The 19472-nt window shown below is 43.7% G+C and overlaps 1 protein-coding gene across 2 annotated transcripts in view; it reads right to left on the bottom strand.

Moving 5' to 3' along the window:
* Positions 1-19472, bottom strand: part of LOC117897041 (eukaryotic translation initiation factor 4E type 2) — a 47084-nt gene that overhangs the window by 6380 nt on the left and 21232 nt on the right. The gene's annotated exons all lie outside the window — the stretch shown is intronic.

Below are 19472 nucleotides of genomic sequence, written 5' to 3'. Positions count from 1 at the left end.
CCAGCCATCATCATCATCAACCCACTGTCAACTCATGCCACGAAACGTCACCCAGCCACACAGCCATCCGCGTTGATTGCTCGATGTCGCGTTATTTGCGTCACTGCAGTTGCCCGTCGCGACATTCGCTGGCGGACAGCAGCAAAATGTTTAAAAAAAGTCGCATCTTAATAAGCGAAAGGCAGGACCTTCTCCGACTAGAAGCAGCCAGCCATTGGAATGGCCAGAAGTCTCAGCCTGCTACGAGTCACCTCCCATGTCGTGTCTGCGTATCCCCCACGGTGGCAGGTGGCAGCAGCTGCCACAACTCAGGTACTGCTTTCCACCCACACAAAATTGGGTTAAGCATTCAACTATTTTTATTGCTCTGGGACTTGCTCTGGGCTCTCCAGCGCCCACGTACTCGCTCGCTGGCTGCACCCAATGAAATCTGCAAATTGTTAAACTTTTGCTCGTAAAACATTTGGTAAAACCATTACTAAAGTTCGAGGGAAGAACTATTTTCAGATTGCAAATTCAAGCGAAAATGGTAACCAGTTGGAGAAGGAAAGGAAAAGAAAGGAAATTGTGTGCTTGAAAATGATAAATTTCGTTAAAGGAAACAAAAGATGTTCGTGGGGGGAAATATGAATGCTAATCTTACAAGTTCTTGGAACACTTTTAACTATTTGTCTTCCTTTCAGATAGATCATCTTTATTGTCTAGGACATCCCAAAGCCACACTCCACACACAAGAACTGTCATGGAATGGAACAGCTTCTGGTCAGATATATTCTATGCACACAGACTGGAAGTACATTCAATAAATTAATCGAATAACTTATAATTCGACATTGTTTGCAGAGCAGGAAGGAGATTCTGCCTCGTGTGTGTGTGGGTGTGTGTGTTTGTGTGGGTGTATCTGCGTTTATCTGTGTTGTGTGGGTGCGCAAATGTTGTACATAAATCGCAGAGAATCAATTTGAAATGTCAAATGGCAACGGCTGCTGCTGTTGATGCCTGATGCCTGCGAATGGATGATGTTCGCTGTGTGCTGCTGTGGCTGCCATTTTGAGTCCGGGCCTGAAGTAGCAACAGCACGAGGAGCAGCCGGGAGGAGAAAATTGAATCGAAATGAGGCCAAAACGGAGGCGTACAGCCCGCCAGTAGAGGGAGAAGATAGAAGGGGCTACGGCTACCCTTTCCCATTGTGTGAGGCTGGCACTTAAAATCCCAGCGACGTGCCGGGGCCGTAAAAGCCAAGCCAGCGAAAATGTAGGGACAGCAGATATGCGTAGGGGAAAATAGATAGGGACATAGATATTCACAAATAGACAGAGACGGAGACACAGAGAGAGAGAGAGAGCGAAACACGCTCCATGTCTGAAAGAAAGGGGAAGGAAGGAGCCACGAACAACGGCAGATCCCATGATAGCCCGAGCGATAGCCATCGCCAATCTCCATGGCCGCCATTGACGAGCACCGAGACTTTGACATGACAGTTTAATTGAGGGACAACCAAGGTTCCCCACAGACCCATCCCCCAACTCAAACAGAGCAAGAGATAGAGAGAGGAGAACACTCAAAAAATATGCAAATTAGTTCCGTCTCCCTGGGAGACATCGAGTGGAGTCGAGCGTAACGGCTTGCCCTTTTCCAGCGGCTCATTTTGGTGGTGGGGAGAAAGGGCGGCGGGGAGGGCACTCCCGAGACCTTGACTTAATTTTAAATTTATGATTTCGTTGAGGGTAGCAATCAGATGACCAGAGGACCAGCAGAGCGGAAGAGCATCTAATTTTTGGACTAAAGCGGAAGCTAAAATAATGAATGTATCGATTATAATCGCTCAAGCGCTACTTCTGCTCTAAAATAATATCGATATACACGGAAATGTATCGATCAACGGCCAGTTCATCTCTAATTTGATACCCAAAGAAGCCACAACATCAAGAGATCGAACGATTCCTTTACCCTTTACCATCTGCCACAATTTCAAATCATCTATGTCCGTGCCAAAGCCAATCCTTGGCCGAAACCCAACTTGAATTTGTATTGTGCAAACTGAAACAAATAGAGGTGGAGAGCAGCAGGAGCTGGCAACAAAGCGTTAATGGTCGAACAGCAGTCAGTTAGTCAGGCAAATCGAATGATGAACACAATAAGAGGAGGAGTTGGCGTAGATTGAGTCGCCCGAAACGATTCTCCTAGGCATCACCTGAACCAAACTGTGTGTGTGAGAGAGGGCGAGCGAATATGAGAGTAGGAGTGGGAGTAGAGGAGTGGGAGAAGCAGGAGCTAAGCCATAACCAGAAAAGGCAGACAGTGGCAGGACAGGACAGAAACCACAGCACAGCAAGTTGAGACAGGAGAGAGACAGGGTGCGGTGTTTGTAAGCCGCTTGGCCAGAATGGACACGTGGCAGCCCACTCCTTGCCACACAACACACCAACAGAGAACCCTGGACGACGACTCCTTTGCATGCTGGGGATTTGTGGTTCGGACCCACTCGTCAGCCCCAGCCCCAGCTGGCTGGGTGGGTGAATGGCAGGCGGGCAGGCACATTCCATCACACATCGCAATTTATGTGGGTTTCTGCGACAGAGACTGCACTTGGGGGCAGCCAGGCAGAGCCAGGATGCGTGGCTAATTCAGCTTGTAACCCCAATCAGTGGGCGGCCACACCCACACCCACACCCACATCCACATCCAGCCAGACACCGACTCCACCCCCATTGCGGATAGGATATACATATGCATAGAGATAGAGAGAGAGAAAGAGAGACAGGGGCCTGACTGGCATCAAATTGAACCATCAAGGACATTTGCTCGCATTGCAAATTGTGTCCGACACGTGGCACCCCACACAGACCGCTGGCCCCCTCTGCACTGGCTGAACCTCCTCCAACACAACCTGCAGCAGATTGATGCATTCTGGCTCCCACTCGTAAATGCAAATCAGTTGGGACATCCACACTTACATCATGATGATCATCATTATTGCAATCATCGGAATTATTAAAGAGAATCACTGAATGGTGTGGGATAAGTACAACGGATATGACACATGTCTGACTGCACGAGGATTTTCTTTTTTTTTTCCATTTTCCATTCCAGGACAATCACATAATGGGCTTCAGTGTTCTATCATCTCTGTGCTTATACCACTCCCAACACTCTTCCGCTCCGCTCTCCTCTCTGGCTTTTGGGCTGTTAAAATATATTGCCTGCTTATAGGCGCGTGCGGTTAAGTGACAGCAAAGGACAGGAAGGGAACGGAACGGAACAGAGGAGGAACAGGAACAGGAAGGGAACGCAACGCAGCAAGGGAAGCAGCAGCAAAGGGTGAGCAGCAGCTGCAGGACGAGGAGAGAGCGTGGCAGGGAGTGGGCGGCAGACAAACAACTGCCAAGAGTACAGGCAAAACCATTAGAGCCTCTGCCACAGTGCAGCTTGGCTATGAGAAATGCTAGCATAAGACTACGAAAAATGTAAAATATGCATAAATTTCCATTTTATAGCTCAAGAGTGTTAAATAATAGCCAAATGCTCAACTTTTACTATTTGCAAAGTAACTTTTGTGTGCTTCATTTTAGTCGAGTTGCCACTGTACTACACTGGCAGTGTAGTAAAACGCTGCAAATGCTGGGGGTACTTGGCCGAGTTCTTGTTTGCCCGTTGGCAAAGTGGCAGCGGCGACATCACATCGCATCGCATCGTTGACAGAGGAGCCCCAACATCTCGTAGCAGATAAGATGGGGGAAACTATCAGCAGACAACAATGGTTGGTTGGTGCCTCCTCCTGTCAGTGGCACATTCCTCTCGTACACCCCTCATGGCTCTCTGCCAAGGATAGATCCTTTGCTCACAATCCATATTCCTCCCCATCCCCATCCTTTGCTCCCAATCCCTCTCTGTCCCTCTAGCCACCCAATCTACATATTTACCTCTCTCTCTCTCGCTCCGCTATCCCTTCGGCTCTCACATTTCCATTCAGTTTAGTGAGGCAACTCCTGCAGTTCTCCATCTGCACCTACCTATCCGGCGGCCGGCTCCTATCCTGAATGCTGGAATGCCCCACGTCTGTGTAAACCAATTTTAACGGTTTAACTTACAGCTTATACGCATATGAGGGTCCCTGGTCCAGTCTCATTGTAGGGTGGCTGTGTGCGTGTGTGTGTGTTGTTGGCCATAAGCATTGGCCATGTTTGTTTACAATGCTTTTATGTTTGCCCAAATGGCGGCGACACTCCACTCCTCCCAAACATTGCGGCGAACAGCGAGGCAGCCTGGCTGGACCTTGGAGCCACAGACTTGTTACCAAGTCAAGCGTTTCCGCCTCCCACTCTTTCCGGTTTCGCATCAATTTATGCACGAAAGGGAGAGACCCACAGAGAGAGAGAGAGAGAACTGCGAGCGAAGAGAGAGCAAACTGTATCCCATTGTGTGTTTGTGACTTATTGTTATGCTGCCACTGTGCCCCAATTTATGAGCTAGAGGTTGTGTGTGTGTGTTCCCCTCCGCAGCTCTGCAACAGCCAAAAGTTGGCCTTTAAAAATAGACAACCATTTTTGGGTTGGAATGCTCTCTTCCCTGGAAGCCACCACACACCCACCCAGCCTCAAGTCTATGCTAAATGGAATCCAAAGGCTGAAAAGTTGCAGCCCCCCGAACCACCACATTTCAGAGATCCCCAAAGAACCTACGGCACACATAAATACATGGACTTAGGTCCTGGGAACAGGAGGGACTCGTTTCATCAACTCAAGGAGAACGAACGACAGAGCGAGACACGGGCGAGGGAGGATGGATGGAAAATGTGGAATGAAGATGAAACGTGGTGGTGGCTGAAGCTAGGAGACTTGGTGACGGTGGCACTTGGGATTAAACTGGCTGAGGACTTAACTCTCCGGCTAAAGTTAAGGATTTTGAATGCCTGATGAAGTGGAGAAGAAAAGGCGAAGGAGGAAAGGAGTCAGCGGCATAGCCAAAGCCCGAGCTCATCCTTGCCCGCTGCGGCTCCTCCTCATTCTGTGCGTGTGTTCCGTTCCTTCATTAAAAGCTGCCGACTTAGGCGATTTGATTTAAGCCTCCCCTTTCGCTGTGCTTTTGCTTTAAAGTATGAGCGTGGGCAGGAGGGTATTGACAGGCAGACAGACAGGGTGGATAGAGCTCCTTGGGAGGAGCAGCAAACAGCAGCAGAGACTCCAACAAATTTCATTCTCCTCTGCAATTTTAATTGCAAAATTCTTGAAACTTTTGGGCGCAAACAATTTTCTATAAATATAACCAACAATTTTCTATAATTATAAACAACATTTAAGTTCGTGTTTCTGTTTAAAAATTGCCACAGAGACTCTAGCAAAATATAATAAAATTTTCACTAAAATATTGTTCAACATTTAATTTATCTTCGCACATTTCATGATTTATTTTGTTTTTAGAAAATATCTGCCCAACAAATTTAAACGAAAATTCAGAGTTTTTCATGCAAAATTCCGCTTTATGCGAGTATTCCCAAATATTTTCCAGACATTAATCGAATTTAATTCGAAGTTTTAGTTTGTGGTTTTTGGGAGCCTCTAAAAATCGATTTGGGGAATATTTTTTCATTAAGGATGGGGAGGGAGTCGAGACCCCAAAACGTGTGCATCACTAAATGTAAATTTGCTTTTGGTGCGCATTAGCACACAGCAGGTGATGGGAGGGGAGGGGAGGGAGTGAGGTTGGGGAGGAGGATGTACGAATATGTACGTGCGTGTAGTCAAGTGTTTGTTTGTTTAGCAAGCGACAATAAACAACAACAACAACGAGAGCTAGAACAACAACAACAGCGAGAACGAGTACAACAACAACGAGTACGAGTACGAGTACAAGTACGAGTACGAGTACGAGTAGGAGAGAGGCGAGAGGGTAAGCGTGGGTGGCAAATGAGCAGAAACAACAAAAGCGCCACAGACCAACCACAGGGGCACTACCAAAAAGAGCAGGAGCGTGTAGGGAGGGAGGGAGGCCACGCAGAGTAACGAAGCGAAGCTCTCCTTGTTGTCAAGTGGAGTTTAATTTATGTTCAGCCCTGGAACACACACAACACAGAACAGCGCCCGCTCCAGCACCCAGCCCTGGCAGCTGGGCCACCAACTGACGCCATATTTGAGGGGGCGGGAGGCAGGCAGAAGCCTGACTCAACTTTTGCCTCTGCTCCTGCTGCTGCTGCTGTTCCTGCTGTTGCTCCACTGCCTTTGCTTTGGCGCTAACTTAATTTCCATTTCCAAATTTAGCACGTCTCGCTCTGGTGCTCTCTTTCTCATGCATCCTCTCTCTCTCTTCCGCTCCAGGGTTGTCAAGTGTTGCGTGTGAAATGCAAGTTTTCGATAACCTCCAACAAAAAAATATAAAAAGGGCAATCGAGAAATTGAGAAACGGGCAACAAAAATACATATTTCGGGAAAGGGAGAAACATCCCCACCAACCATCCATTCACTAATCGAACTCTGAAAATGAGAAAACATGGAATGGAGAACGTTAATCGGGAAAAACTTTCCCCACTGCTGCTGTGGCACGACTTTGTGTGTGTGTGTGTGTGTGGCAACAACTTTCGTTAGACACTCAGATAAGTTGAAACTTTTATGGTGGAAATCCAGCCACAAACCAACGCTGCAGAGTGGGAGGAAACACAAAAAAAACACACGCAGAGAAAGAGTGTGTGGGTGGAGGGAATTGACGTAATCAAAGCTTAAGAGGAGCCAAATAAAGCAAGATCGTAAATCAGAAAATTTAAGTGGCCCCCCACCCAAAAAATAAACAAGGATAAAGCGGAATCTGTAATGGAATCAGCTCTAATTACGCAATCCGCTTGCTGCAACAAAGAGCGGGATTGGAAATGGTCTTATTTGCTTTCTAATTAGCTATCGTTCCACTAATCGTGTTTCATCGGTTAAAGTATCGTTATCGATATGCAGCAGAAAGTGTTGCCACTTGGTTCTGTGATTGCAATTTGCTCGATTAAACCGATAAACTATTCAAATCGATAACAATGCGCATACACCTCTCACTCTGTTACAGTTTTAAGATTTTCTTTTTCAGTAAATCATAAAGCTAATTTCTGTGTAGTAAATCACCTCGCAAAATTATCGGATAACTAACAACTATGTATAGTCCTAGTCGCCGCCTACAACCACTTAGGACTCGTAATTTTCCGCGTTTGATGTGAGTTCATTGTCCCTTTTGTTGAGGCAAAACACAGTCAGCCCTTTGCCCTACAATGGCGCTTTGGGGGAGGCAGTTGTGGGGGGGGCAGCTGCTCCATTGTAACCCGACAATCCGACAACACCGCACTACAAGTACACGTGAATCCAGGGGCCTAATTGTTTGGCCTGAATGCAGTAACGCCGCTTTGGAGATTACATGGTTGAAATGCAGACCAATTGCCCCACAAGACGACAATGAGCATAAATTTGGAAAGATTATAACCTTTACCGTTTGCATTTTCCATTTTTTTTCTCTGTTCTTTAAGCGTAAAATATGGCATACAAAATAAATCGAAATCTCTTCGGGGTTCCCCCAAATTTCTACACACAAAATAAGTCTGCTTTGTCACACAGTTTGACAGTCGATTTTTCAGTCGATTTTTACGATGTGTACGCAAAAAACACAATCTGTGCTACCCCCAAATTAGGGGGGAAGCAGCACCCATTATTGCCTGGTGTTGCTGCCGCCTTGTACGGCCAACAAGTCAAGTACACATGTTTAGCCGCACGTACTTACAACATTTATATTTTTTGCTGCTGCTGCTGCTTTTATTTCAGGCAAAGCTGTTGCTGCTTCTGTTGCTTTAACATCACGTAATAGGAGGGCACATACCCTTTTGCCCGGTGCTCGAATTCCCTTGGAGGCACAGGAACAAATGAAAGAATCTCTGTAACGAGACGTTGCAAAATAAATTGTGCCACCCGAGAGAGAAAGAACCAAATGGGAGTTGCCCGGCCTCTTGGCCCTCCTCCAAGGCGCCGCCACTTTGCATGCAACCGAGCGATCAGGGCTAATGCAATCAAGTGGGCGTGGCCAGAAAATGGACAAACAACAACAACCGCAAAAATCGATGGCTTTTCACGCAGGCCACAAGTTTTTTTGCCTCACAGCAACCGCAAACAAATTGAAATTCAAACTATTCAAAATTGTCGTGGAAATGGGCGTGGGATTGGGGGAATAAACGTTGGCTATGCCAGATATACACACGTTGGAGTTCCAGCCAGTTGATGGTGGTTTTTGCATATGGTTTGACAGCATTCAAAACGATGCCCAACATTTGCCAATTAGCAGATGGCCGGATGTCCACGAAAAATGGGCGAAACTATGCAAATTTTTACGTGTTTCCATTCAAATATAGCGAAAATGCAATTTGGAAATAGTTCGGCATTTAGATTATCAATTCAATGTTGATGGATTTCATTAGAACATTAAAATAAAACGTGTTTATCGACAAGGAAAAGTACCAGTGGTTTTATTTATACAATAAGACCCTATAAGGATACTGTCCGAACTTCTCTATGAATTTATTAAATCAATAAAATTACGTGCCTGAAAACACTTTTAAAAATTCTATGTGTCCATGACGGATTCTCTTTGGGAAATGTTAAATTAAGTGAAAAAAAGTGTATAAATACCACAAATAAATGGATAAAACCATTTAACACTTTTCGTCGGCATAGACGGCATTAAAACAGTACAAATCTGGCTGAGAGAGCAAGATAAACACACGCAAACAACAGCCATTGGGCATCCCGAAACCCAACTGCACGTAACGGGATTGAGTGTTCAGTGTTTGCACTCCACTTTAATTGACTCGCAGTCGCTCTCGCATGACGGTGTGCGAAGACAAAACAATTGGGCGAAAAATCACTGCCAGTGCAGTGCAGAGACATTGAGAGTTGCAAAACCTTTAGCAGCGCTGCAGCAACATCAGTGAGATAAGCGCCGCAAGAGCGCAGAGTGGAGCGCCTATTAGAATGTTCGCAGAGGTAGAAAAGGACAACATGCTAAAGATAAGGAGTAAGGCAGGTAAAGCAGTGCTAAAAGGCCGCATGCGACAGTGCAGTGCTCTGGCGAAAGTCGGAGAAACAGAGAGAATAAATAAACCGTAACAGCAGAGGCATCCCTACAAACATACATATGTACATACTACATAAGTAACTGTTGTAAGCGCAGGTGTACATGATGTCGAAACGAAGACCAAGAAAAAGGTGAAATACTGTGAAATAATTAGAAGGTCAACGGTGGCTGCTGCTGCTGCTGCTGCGCTGTCATCATTCATGAATATATCACGCGCACGCCCTCATTTATGCAGCGTTTATTTGCACGCACTAACACACACACACAGCCACACAGCATACATACATACCAATGAGCGGCGTAAATATTTCATGGCAAATGCTTTGCTCGCTCATTGTTTGCCCAAAGAGCAAGAGCCAGAGAGAGAAGGAGAAGGAGAAGAGTTGAGGCCAGCAGCGCTGTCGGCAGAGGAGATTATTAAAATGAGACAACAAATGCTCGCGTTGGCGTGAAATTGCACAAAACAAAAACCAAAGCCATGAGAAGTCAGTTTAAACAGAAAACAACAAAAAAGCGAGAGAGGGAGAGAGGGAGGTGGCAGAAAATACCGCAAATTGCAATCAACGAACGACCAATTGTCCGTACAGTGAAAATACGCAAGTGAGTCAGAGACAGCTGCCGGGGATTTGAAGAGAGTGAGAAGGAGGGAAGATTACACACCGAGACTCTAAGAAGACTTGGAGAAACGGCGAAAGCAAAATCATTTGTGAGAAAGGAGTAACGCAATATGATATAATGATTTCTAATGAGAAAACGTGGAAAGCAATAAGTCAAGTTGTGTCAGAACAACTGGCATTGGGTGAAAGGAACACAGCAATGTGAAACGACAACGATTCACAATTGATTAAGGAGCTTAAAATGATTTTAATTGAAATTGAAATGACATGTTTCTAGCTTAAATGTTTTCCACTCTAATTAAATGTAAAGTATTATGATAGAGGGGAATACCAAACGCACACAAAGCCACAAATCAATTGCCCTGCAATTGCATTGATTTGCATATTTGTATTTCAATCGCAACTCGGCAATCGATGGCATCATTAAAACCCAGCAATTACATTCCACATTGCGTGACATGCAACCAAGAACGCATCTTTAGCATCTGGAATACCCTTTAAATCAGCTCAATTTTAAATCAGAGTGAATTTGTGTAGTCTACAATGAACCTTTATGTATATTTAGTCTCTTAATTATTATCTACCCAATACACCCAACCCATTCCAATTGCCTCCACCGAGTACCGGCTGCCGGGTGTACAAATTGCAGTGACACGAGACACAAAGTCAATTGCCGTGGGTCACAAAGGTTTGAGAACGAGCGTGCGAGTGCCAGAATGAATCACCGGAAGGCAACAATTAACACAGCAAAAAATGTGTGAATATTTTAAAGAGTCAATAGATGAGTCAAACGAATGTTCAAATAGGGTATAGCTCGCGGGAATAAACAACCTGCTGTTCCGAGAGCAAGCCAAACAACAATCAGCTATCACCTCTTCATCATCATTGTGATCCCCGGCATAGCGCAGCATCGCTGCATTTTTACTCGTAAAGCCGAAACCCAAACAAATTCTCATAAATCTTTAAACAGTTTTTAACAGCAGATGCAGCAGCAGCCAGCAATCGATAAACTGCAGAAACGGCAGCAGCAGCACTGGCAAACAGTTATGTATTTTTGTTATATAATTAAATGCAAACACTGATGAAATAATTCACATTTTTCCTGCAGATAATCCTCACTTTAAGCTAAAACATTATAGTTTCTACGCGATGACAGCCTGTCATTGGCAGGAGATGCAGAATGGAATTGGAACAGGGAATTTATACCAATTTGAATATAAATATGTAAATATGAGCCTTTTGAAAGAGTTTTCTAATCCATTTAAGACTTTAAACCAGTCGGAAATAACCCCTGAATTCAATAAGTGCATAGAGACTGTAAACTCAGTCGATAAATTCTAAAATGTTAATCAAACATGGACTTCATATTAGCTTCTGGGTCACAAACACACACCCCGCTCTTGGACCTCTTGTAGGTCAGTGTTGAATGGGGAATCTCCTGGGAGTGGTGTTCTGTTTACTTATGAAAGTGTATATGGGTTCTTGTATATTTGCTCGCACGATGCGTTCCAAATGTTTAGCAATTGTTAAACACAAACATTTCACGAGAACCTCCGCACCGCACCCTGCCTGCCACATGCCACATGGCAGCAATGGGGAGTCAGAGTCGGAGTGGGAGTGGGAGTCGGAGTGGGTGCCTGAAGCCTGTATAATATGGATGAGGTCACGTTTGGCTGGTTTGCTGCTCTGCCATCATCACGCACATTCGACATGCACATTCACAGAGAGACGCGCTTGACAATCATCAAGCCTAGAGAAATAAGGCTTGAAGTTGCCATATTTACATTTGGATTTCATCATATATTGGCTTCAATGGCCTTGCTCCAAGAGTGGATATTGCAAAGAGAAAGTGTTTTCGTTTTATCATTAAAATACTTCAAATAAATATATTTGCGATGTGCGTTCGCAATTTTCTCTGAGTGTAAGTTTGCTATTATATCTACTATCTACTGTTATATCTACTAATATGTGTGCGTGTGCCCTAAATAAGCGTTGCAGAATGCAGTGCATGGGGCAGCCAGTGCAGACTGCATTTGCATTGCCACTGGCTCTGGCAGTTGTCGTTGTTGTTTATGGCTTAAATGGTTTATCATTGATTTTTTTTGTCGGCTCTCCCTGTCCATATCTAGATTATGTATGTACGTATCTCATTTCAATTAAGATAATATATTGATGGGTTCTACGTGATATCTGTAGGCAGCTCTGAGTGCACTTCCTAATGCAGAGACACCGCCACCGGCAGTGCCAGGCTGCATTATCATCACGAGCATCAGGCATGCTTTCCGTTTCAATTTGTGGACTTGCAACATTTGGTTGTGGCCAACGTGGCTGCCATGCAGATGAAATGCAACTGTCAACAGTTGGAGCTAGATTGAGGCTGCCATTGATAATTTATTTCACACATACGCAGTGGTGTGCCAGTCTGCACCGGAGAGACCTCTCTTTTCGTTGGCATATTTTCAGATGGTTCCGACAATGGATCCGAAGGATTGCTATGGGTTTATCGATTCAGCTGCGCTATGCCATAGATACGACAATGAAAAAGCCACATTCACTTTGTAGCGCAACATCACATTTCCATTTCCATTTGCTGTGGGAGAGCATGGAAAAGCCAAAGAGAGAGAGAGAGAGAGAGAGAGAGAGAGACGGACAGCAGCCATTCTAGCCATAATAAAAAGAGCGTCAAATAAGTGACATAAAAATCGCATTAACCCATATTTGCACTAAAAGCGAATCAAATTACATGAGCGCGAAAGGCAGACACAAAGCTCGCTCTCTGCCCGGCCGTCCCACCCCTCAAATGATATCCGTAATATCTTATCAACCAAAGTCGGTCCGTGCACAGAATGTAACGGAAACGGAAAGTAAATGGCAGACATTTTCAAAGAGAGAGTGAGAGAAAATGGCGAAAAGAAAATGGAAAAGTTAGATCAGGGGAAGGGGGTAGGCAGCCGGGATCAGGGAGAGAGAGAGAGAGCAAAAGCAAAGTCAGTCACCGAAAATCATTGAAAAAATGTGAAAATGTGTTGCCTGCTTATGAGGGCGCTCGCCCATTTAATTTGCAACCTTCAACACATACACAAACACACGTGAACGGGGATGTGGGTGTGAGAATGGGGGCATGGAATTGCACGTGGGTGTGCTCGCTCGTATGCTCTCCTCTTGGTGTGCGTGTCGTGTCTGTGGCAGTGGCAGTGCCAGCAGAGCAACAGACAGGATGTAGCCCCCTGAAACGTGCGGAAATTTGCAGCTGTCGCATAAATATCAAATATAAATAATTACACAAATTAGCGAATGTTATTTATTTAATGAATTTTACATTCCACGGAGGAAGTCACATGGTACGCGTGTCTGCTCACGCTCTGATAGCGAAATACTGCATTAATAATGATGATGAAAATATATGTTCGCTTTTTTCCTTTTATTTAAAACTATTTTGCAATTGTATCTATTATTTAATTCTACAAACAAAGCACGAATATCTCTCATTTTATTTGCTTCTAAGCCCTCAAATATTTGACTAACTTTTGCAACACAAAAATTCAGTTGAAAATCGAACTTTAAATCTTTTTTTAACCTGTTTCAAAATGTTATAGAAAGTTGATCAATAGTTTATTTGGAGTTAGGCCACTAGGAGTTTGGCCACTATTGAACAAATGACACAAGTGGGAATGGAATTTGGTTCGTGTTTAATCCGTTAAGAGTTTGAAACGATGACAAATTGTGTGTGCCGAGAAATAAAATAGCTTTTGGGAGTAGCAAGGTTACAGTTTGAGCTTAAATATTGAGCTTGACTCCATTCCTACACTTCGAACGCCTAAAAGCAACAGCATTCCATTTCATGTGTAGTGTTCCAAATCCTGCAACACCCCTTCTAGACTGCATTCTATTGCCATGGCCTTCCTGCCACACAACACACGCAGCACCACAACTGCATTGCAGTTCAACTGTGACTCCCAGGAGGCGTGTAAATTAATTGAAAACTATGCAAATTTCGGCACACACACTCCCAAAAGGGAAAGGCTTCTAAAAGACAAGGACAGCATTGACAAAGGACTGAAGGCTAAAGGGATTCGCAATGCTCTGCGCACTGTCAACGAACGATGCAGCAGGGCCATCAAGTCAGTTGTCGAGCCAAGAGATCACAACAGACGGGACCATCTTTGGTGCTCAACGAAACGCAAAAGGGCATGAAAACTGATGGCCAGACAAGCAGAAAAATGGAAAAACTCAACGATTCATTGATTTCCAGTGCTCAAACAATCTTTCCTGCCATATATTTCGGTGGCAACTTCCTTTCGTTGAATGGGGATGGGAAATTGATTAAGCTTGCATTACATTTTGGCAGCTGCCAAGTGATTTTTAAGGCAGTTGCCATCCAACCACAGCCACAATGCAACAGCAAGTGGCAGGGACAACATATCGAATGGCATTGCGCCAGAGGAGAGTGTGCAGCTCGCACAGGATGCAACAGACACACAAACAAGATACACACTTCCAAATGGGAGCGGAAAACCCAGAGATGCACATACTTAGAGGAGAAATAGAGGGGAGGGAACTCGGAAATTCTGGTGGCACCCACTGACAGAGCAGTGGCAAAAACTGAAAATTCCCCATGGCCAAAAGATAAACTTTGGCTGGGTGTTGCCCGGCATTAACTTACTTTTTGAAATATTTTCAAGGTAAGACTTGGAGTTTTTTACTATTTCCCAACATGAATTTGGCAAGAGAATATTGACAAGAAATCTATCCACAGTTTTTGCTCCTTAACAACTCCAAAAACAGCTTTTATTGCTGCCTGTCAAGTCTCTATAAATTGTTCTCTGAATTGTTTCCAGCTTTGTTTATCTAACAGTCCCAAATTGAAGCATAATCAAAGCCACAATGTGAATTGGAAAATGCAACCATCAATGAGAGAGACAAATCTGCATCACCTAAAGTGGCCAATCATCTGTCTCGTGTTGCGTCATGCTCCATCGTCACATGTTGCATGCAATGACAATTCATTTTGTGTCGAAAACAAAACGAATATTAATTGATTTTCAAGCTTTTGCTCCTGCTCCTTCCAAAAGATGATCTAAAATTAATGGGAAACCACTTACAAAATTAATCACTGACAAACGACCGAAGTGTGCGGCTGTCTGGAAGTGCGGCAGTGGGCGTGACGAGGCAGGCGTTCCAGAGAGATGGCTTTTAATATTGAAAATTCATAAATTGCTTTCACATGCCACTGCCCGGAATGAGGAACGGGTGCCACAGACTACCACAATGCCAAACTTTTTGCGGCCAAAAATATGAGAGGAGGCTGGCCCCACGATCCTGCTGCACCCTCTCTTCCTCCCCCTGCTAGATGCTGCCACTGACATCTGTAGCGAAATGCAATTTTTGCATCTCATCTTCTCTGCGCAAAACCAGCAAAACTTTTCCCAGTTTTCGCATGCTGTAGAATGTAATTTTTTATCCTTTTCTTTCTGTTTGTTTGAGCGGAAGAGGCACGTGTTGTTGGTGGCTCTGGAGATGTGGTAATCCTCTTGGGCGGATGTTCCCTCTGCCTTTTTGTTGCGTTCGTGCTCTCCCACTCGTTGTGTTTTTTGTGCATAGAATACTGAATAGTACTCAGAGCTGAATGCAAATCGATGCTGCTATGGACACGCCCAAAATAAAACAAAAACGGTTTATTTTTGTTCCTGGGCATGGGAGTCTGCACATCATTACTTATACATTTTCATCGATTTGTGTGTGTATGATGTATTGCCAAGAGGTGTTTCCCCCACTCTGTCATAAGGTGAACAATGTAGTGGAAAAGACAAAGAAAAATGACCGGCGGAGATGGATAGGAAAGGGAGCTGCTCCGAGATTTATTCTGCGTAAAGTGCAAAAGGGAATGCCTAAAAATGCAAACAAATTACCAACTCTTTCTCTACCCTTTCCCCCACGACATTTATTCAAAATTCATTAAAACAATGTTTGATAGTTCTTTCCAAAATGGTCTCTAATCTTATCTAATCTAATCTTTATATAATCTTGATACTTGCACACACTTTCAGTGATTATTCTCTTGGCTTTCTTTGCCTTTGGCCAATATTATTTCACACAAATTGTTAGTCCAAGTTCATTCACAACTCGAAAGGGGACCAAAAACTTAGTCATGGCTGAAGTATTTCCTCTACGGATTCTCATTCTTCGTTTCAAGTTCATAAAGCTGGAAATCTTATCAGGCTGAAAAGAACAAAAAGAAATGTCTAATTTTTTTCAATTGCCAGATAACTGAATCTGTCCATCTGTGTGTCTGTGTCGGAGTTTTGATGGAACAACAATAAAAAGAAGACATAAATCAATGTTAGGGGACCAACAAAATTGGGGCCTGATGCTGATATGACAAATTTCAGCATTTAGGCAAAAGTCACAGAGACATCTACAACAAAATATATTTATATAGATAATAAATAAGAGTACGAGATATTTATTATCTTGGGAGCGGCATTCAGGGTATCAGGTGCCTGGGTGCTAAAGAAATTGCCAATAAATTGACCAAACATTAGGCCAAACGCCTGCGTCCTCCTCACAAAAGAAAAGGAAAACAAGTAAAAAATTGTGAAGGGAAGGAAAAACTTGTACAAATTTATGGCTATTCATTAGGTGGCTTCCCCCCGCCACCGCTTTCGGAGTCTCTCTCTAATGAATGAACTTCCAACCTCCTTGGGCTTCCATTTGCCATTATGAATGTTGTGTGAGACGTAAATTGTTGCTAATTAGGCAAACACAACTTGAAAGATATGCAAACAATTTCAGCACAAGAACATCCCCCCCGTTATATTAGGAGCCAGCCACACGCCCACAAGCCACACCCACTAATTGCACAGTCGAAAGGCGATTGAAGGCGAGGTCAAAGTTGTCTAAACATCCAATGCGTCCGTGAGGCAGGAGACTCCTGGCAAGCTGTCCCAAATCTACCTTTGCAGATGGATGATATTTATATAGTATACGTACGAGTATTAGTGTGTATCTGTGTGTGTGCACAAGGACACAAACACACACACACACGCGCTGAACTGTTGCCCTGTCGGAGGAGCTCCCAAATAAATCAAAACGGCAGAAAAAACAAAGAAAAACTGCGACTATCTTGGCACACATTAGGGATATTCCCGAGCAAGACACAAGAGGGAGGGACAAGCAGAGTGAGGACTCACATTAGGGATATTCCTGAGCAGGACACAAGCGGAAGGTACGGAAACTTCCCATCCTCATCCCATCCAAACAGAAGACTTGACAAATTTCCCATTCGACTTGACTAATTTGAAGATTTATTTATGCATCAACAAACAAAGCGAAAACGAACCAAAAAAGAAACAATATGAAACGCAAATAGATTTAAGGTTCAGTCAGGGTCTACTCGTAATAGATATACACAGATACAGTGGAGAGGTAGGAGTATGCATATATGTACGTGTTTTAGCATATATTAACATACAAACGACATGTATAAATTATACCCTCCTCTGCGTATTTCATTTATTTTCTGTGTGTGTTTATTCGCTGTCAGATTTTATTTGGTTTTATTGGTTGCATGAAATATATAATTGTTTTCAACAAAAATGGCAGGCAAATTGTTCATGTAAATGGTTGGAGAATTGAGTTCTTGCTTTCTGTTATGCGGTGATCTTTTTTGATTAAAAAAAATATCAAAAAATTGAGGAATAAAGGGAAATATGCAATTTACATGTAAATCCCTTTATCTGTGGTTTTTCCTTCCACGTTCCCATATCGAGTGTTCTTTATTTAAGCGATTAACTTGCATAATCGCATTAGTGCCCATCGATTGGTCATATTATTTGGCTTTGTTTTATAATAATTGTGTGCGCGCGTCGTATGAGCAATACACAATAAATATTTCATAAAATGAATTAAATAAATTCCATTAAGACCACATTTTTATTCTTGTACTATTTTGATTAATTAAGATTATAATTAAAGCGATGGAGGAGCAGGAAAAGCAAGAAAAAAACAGCCAGGGGATGGGTGTGGGTGTGGCTGGGGGAAAGTAATTACAAGACAAATTTACAAGGAAATTCCTGGATAGCAGTGTTATCCCCCTGCTACCGGATGCTGTGTCCTTTTTTTGACAGTTAATTTATGTGGAAAGTTACAAGTGCGCCCCGAGCGTTGCCTGAACTTTTGAGTTTTTCTCTGCTTTACTTTTTGGGAGCAGCGTCACCTCAACAGAAACAGAAACGGTGGCTAAAACAATGCTTGAGTCAAAGGTCAGGCTTCTGTTTTCCTTTTCCTTTGCTTTCGTTTTTTTTTCGCTTCTTTCTTTTTTTGTTTTTAAGCGAGCCCCAAAACTGTAGGCAATGCTTTTTCCTGGGCACCTTTGCTCTTTCATTCGATGAGGCGGAGACGGGGAGTCAGGAGGCGCACCAGTAAGCTGGGGCGTGGCAGGATGTAGAAATGGCAGTATGAGGGATACGCATCTCTCTTTTCGGTTCAATCTCCCGCAGCGAGATTTACGACGGGTCACTTTTGGAGTTTTATTGTTTTCCTTAACCCAAAAAAAAAGAAAGCGAAATTCTGGCGTTGTTCCCTCAACTCCCTTTGGCCCAATCAGTGAGTGGAAACAAAGGTTCGAGAAGGCACGAATCGACTGGGATACAACTGCTTCATTAAACTGGCGCCATACGAGAGAGCCCCCCGACAATGGCAGGCAGGCAGGCAGGCAGGCTGGCAGCTAATCAAATTTTATATATGGCCCAATAAAAGATGTCAGACATCATCATCATGGTCGTCGTTGTCGTAGGGCAAAAAGCCTTTTCCAAAAAATAACTAGAGCAGGAGGTGGAGGGAGGAGAACCACAAGTAGAGGTTGAAGCTGCAGGCAGAGGCGCACTGGATCTTTCATGGGCGAAATAAGACATAAATAATTTAATAGGTTTCTTTGCACAATGGACTGTATTGTGTATAACTTGCTACCCTGGTATTGCAAAGAAATAGTTCCCCAATAATTAAATAATCAAAAGCAACTAAAATTGTTACAAAACTCAAACCGTTTTCAGTTAAACAAGAAAAGAGTCACAATCAAATGGGAGGAGAAACCATTCAATTAAACTTTAAATTGAGCAAACAAACCCCTTTGCCGGGGAAAGGAAGGCCATGACTCATTCAACCAGTGACTTTGCCACCCATTGACCCTGCCATCCCGTCCCACTCCACTCCCAAACGTTTCTTCGAAGTTGCTTTCCTTTTGGCTTCCCCCTGCCAGCTGCCAAATGTATTCCACAACTCCTGCTCCCATATACTCACACATACATATGTATGTACATATGTATGTATGTATGTGCTTGTGTATATGTTTAGACACATCCTATAAAATATTATGCGAACAAAGTAAATGTAATGCAAATTGAGTTCCCATTCGTGTTGTTGTGGCCGCGGAACCTTCAGGCGATATTCTCTCTGTCTCTAGTCAGAATATCTTCTCAGAAATCGCACTCTCTGCCTGAAAACCCATCCCCCCTCCTGCTCTGCTTGTGTTGCTGTTGCCAGGGCACAAGGTCGTCCCGACTTTAGTGGATTTTTATGGTCAGGCACACGTCAGCAATGGCAAAAAAAATGAAAAGAAAACCAACAAATGCTTGGGCGCCTTAAGAAAATTCAACTCCCTCCTCCACCCAACAAACAAAATGTGTATTTATTATTAGCTATGACTTTTGTGCGTGGCCCTCCCCCTCCCACTCCAGCAGCAAGAAGCTGTTGGAAAAACCCAATGCGATA

This window comes from Drosophila subobscura, chromosome O (genome assembly GCF_008121235.1).
Source record: "Drosophila subobscura isolate 14011-0131.10 chromosome O, UCBerk_Dsub_1.0, whole genome shotgun sequence".
NCBI lineage: Eukaryota > Metazoa > Arthropoda > Insecta > Diptera > Drosophilidae > Drosophila > Drosophila subobscura.
Note: the sequence above shows the minus strand (reverse complement) of the source record. Positions and strands in the feature narration are given on the sequence as shown.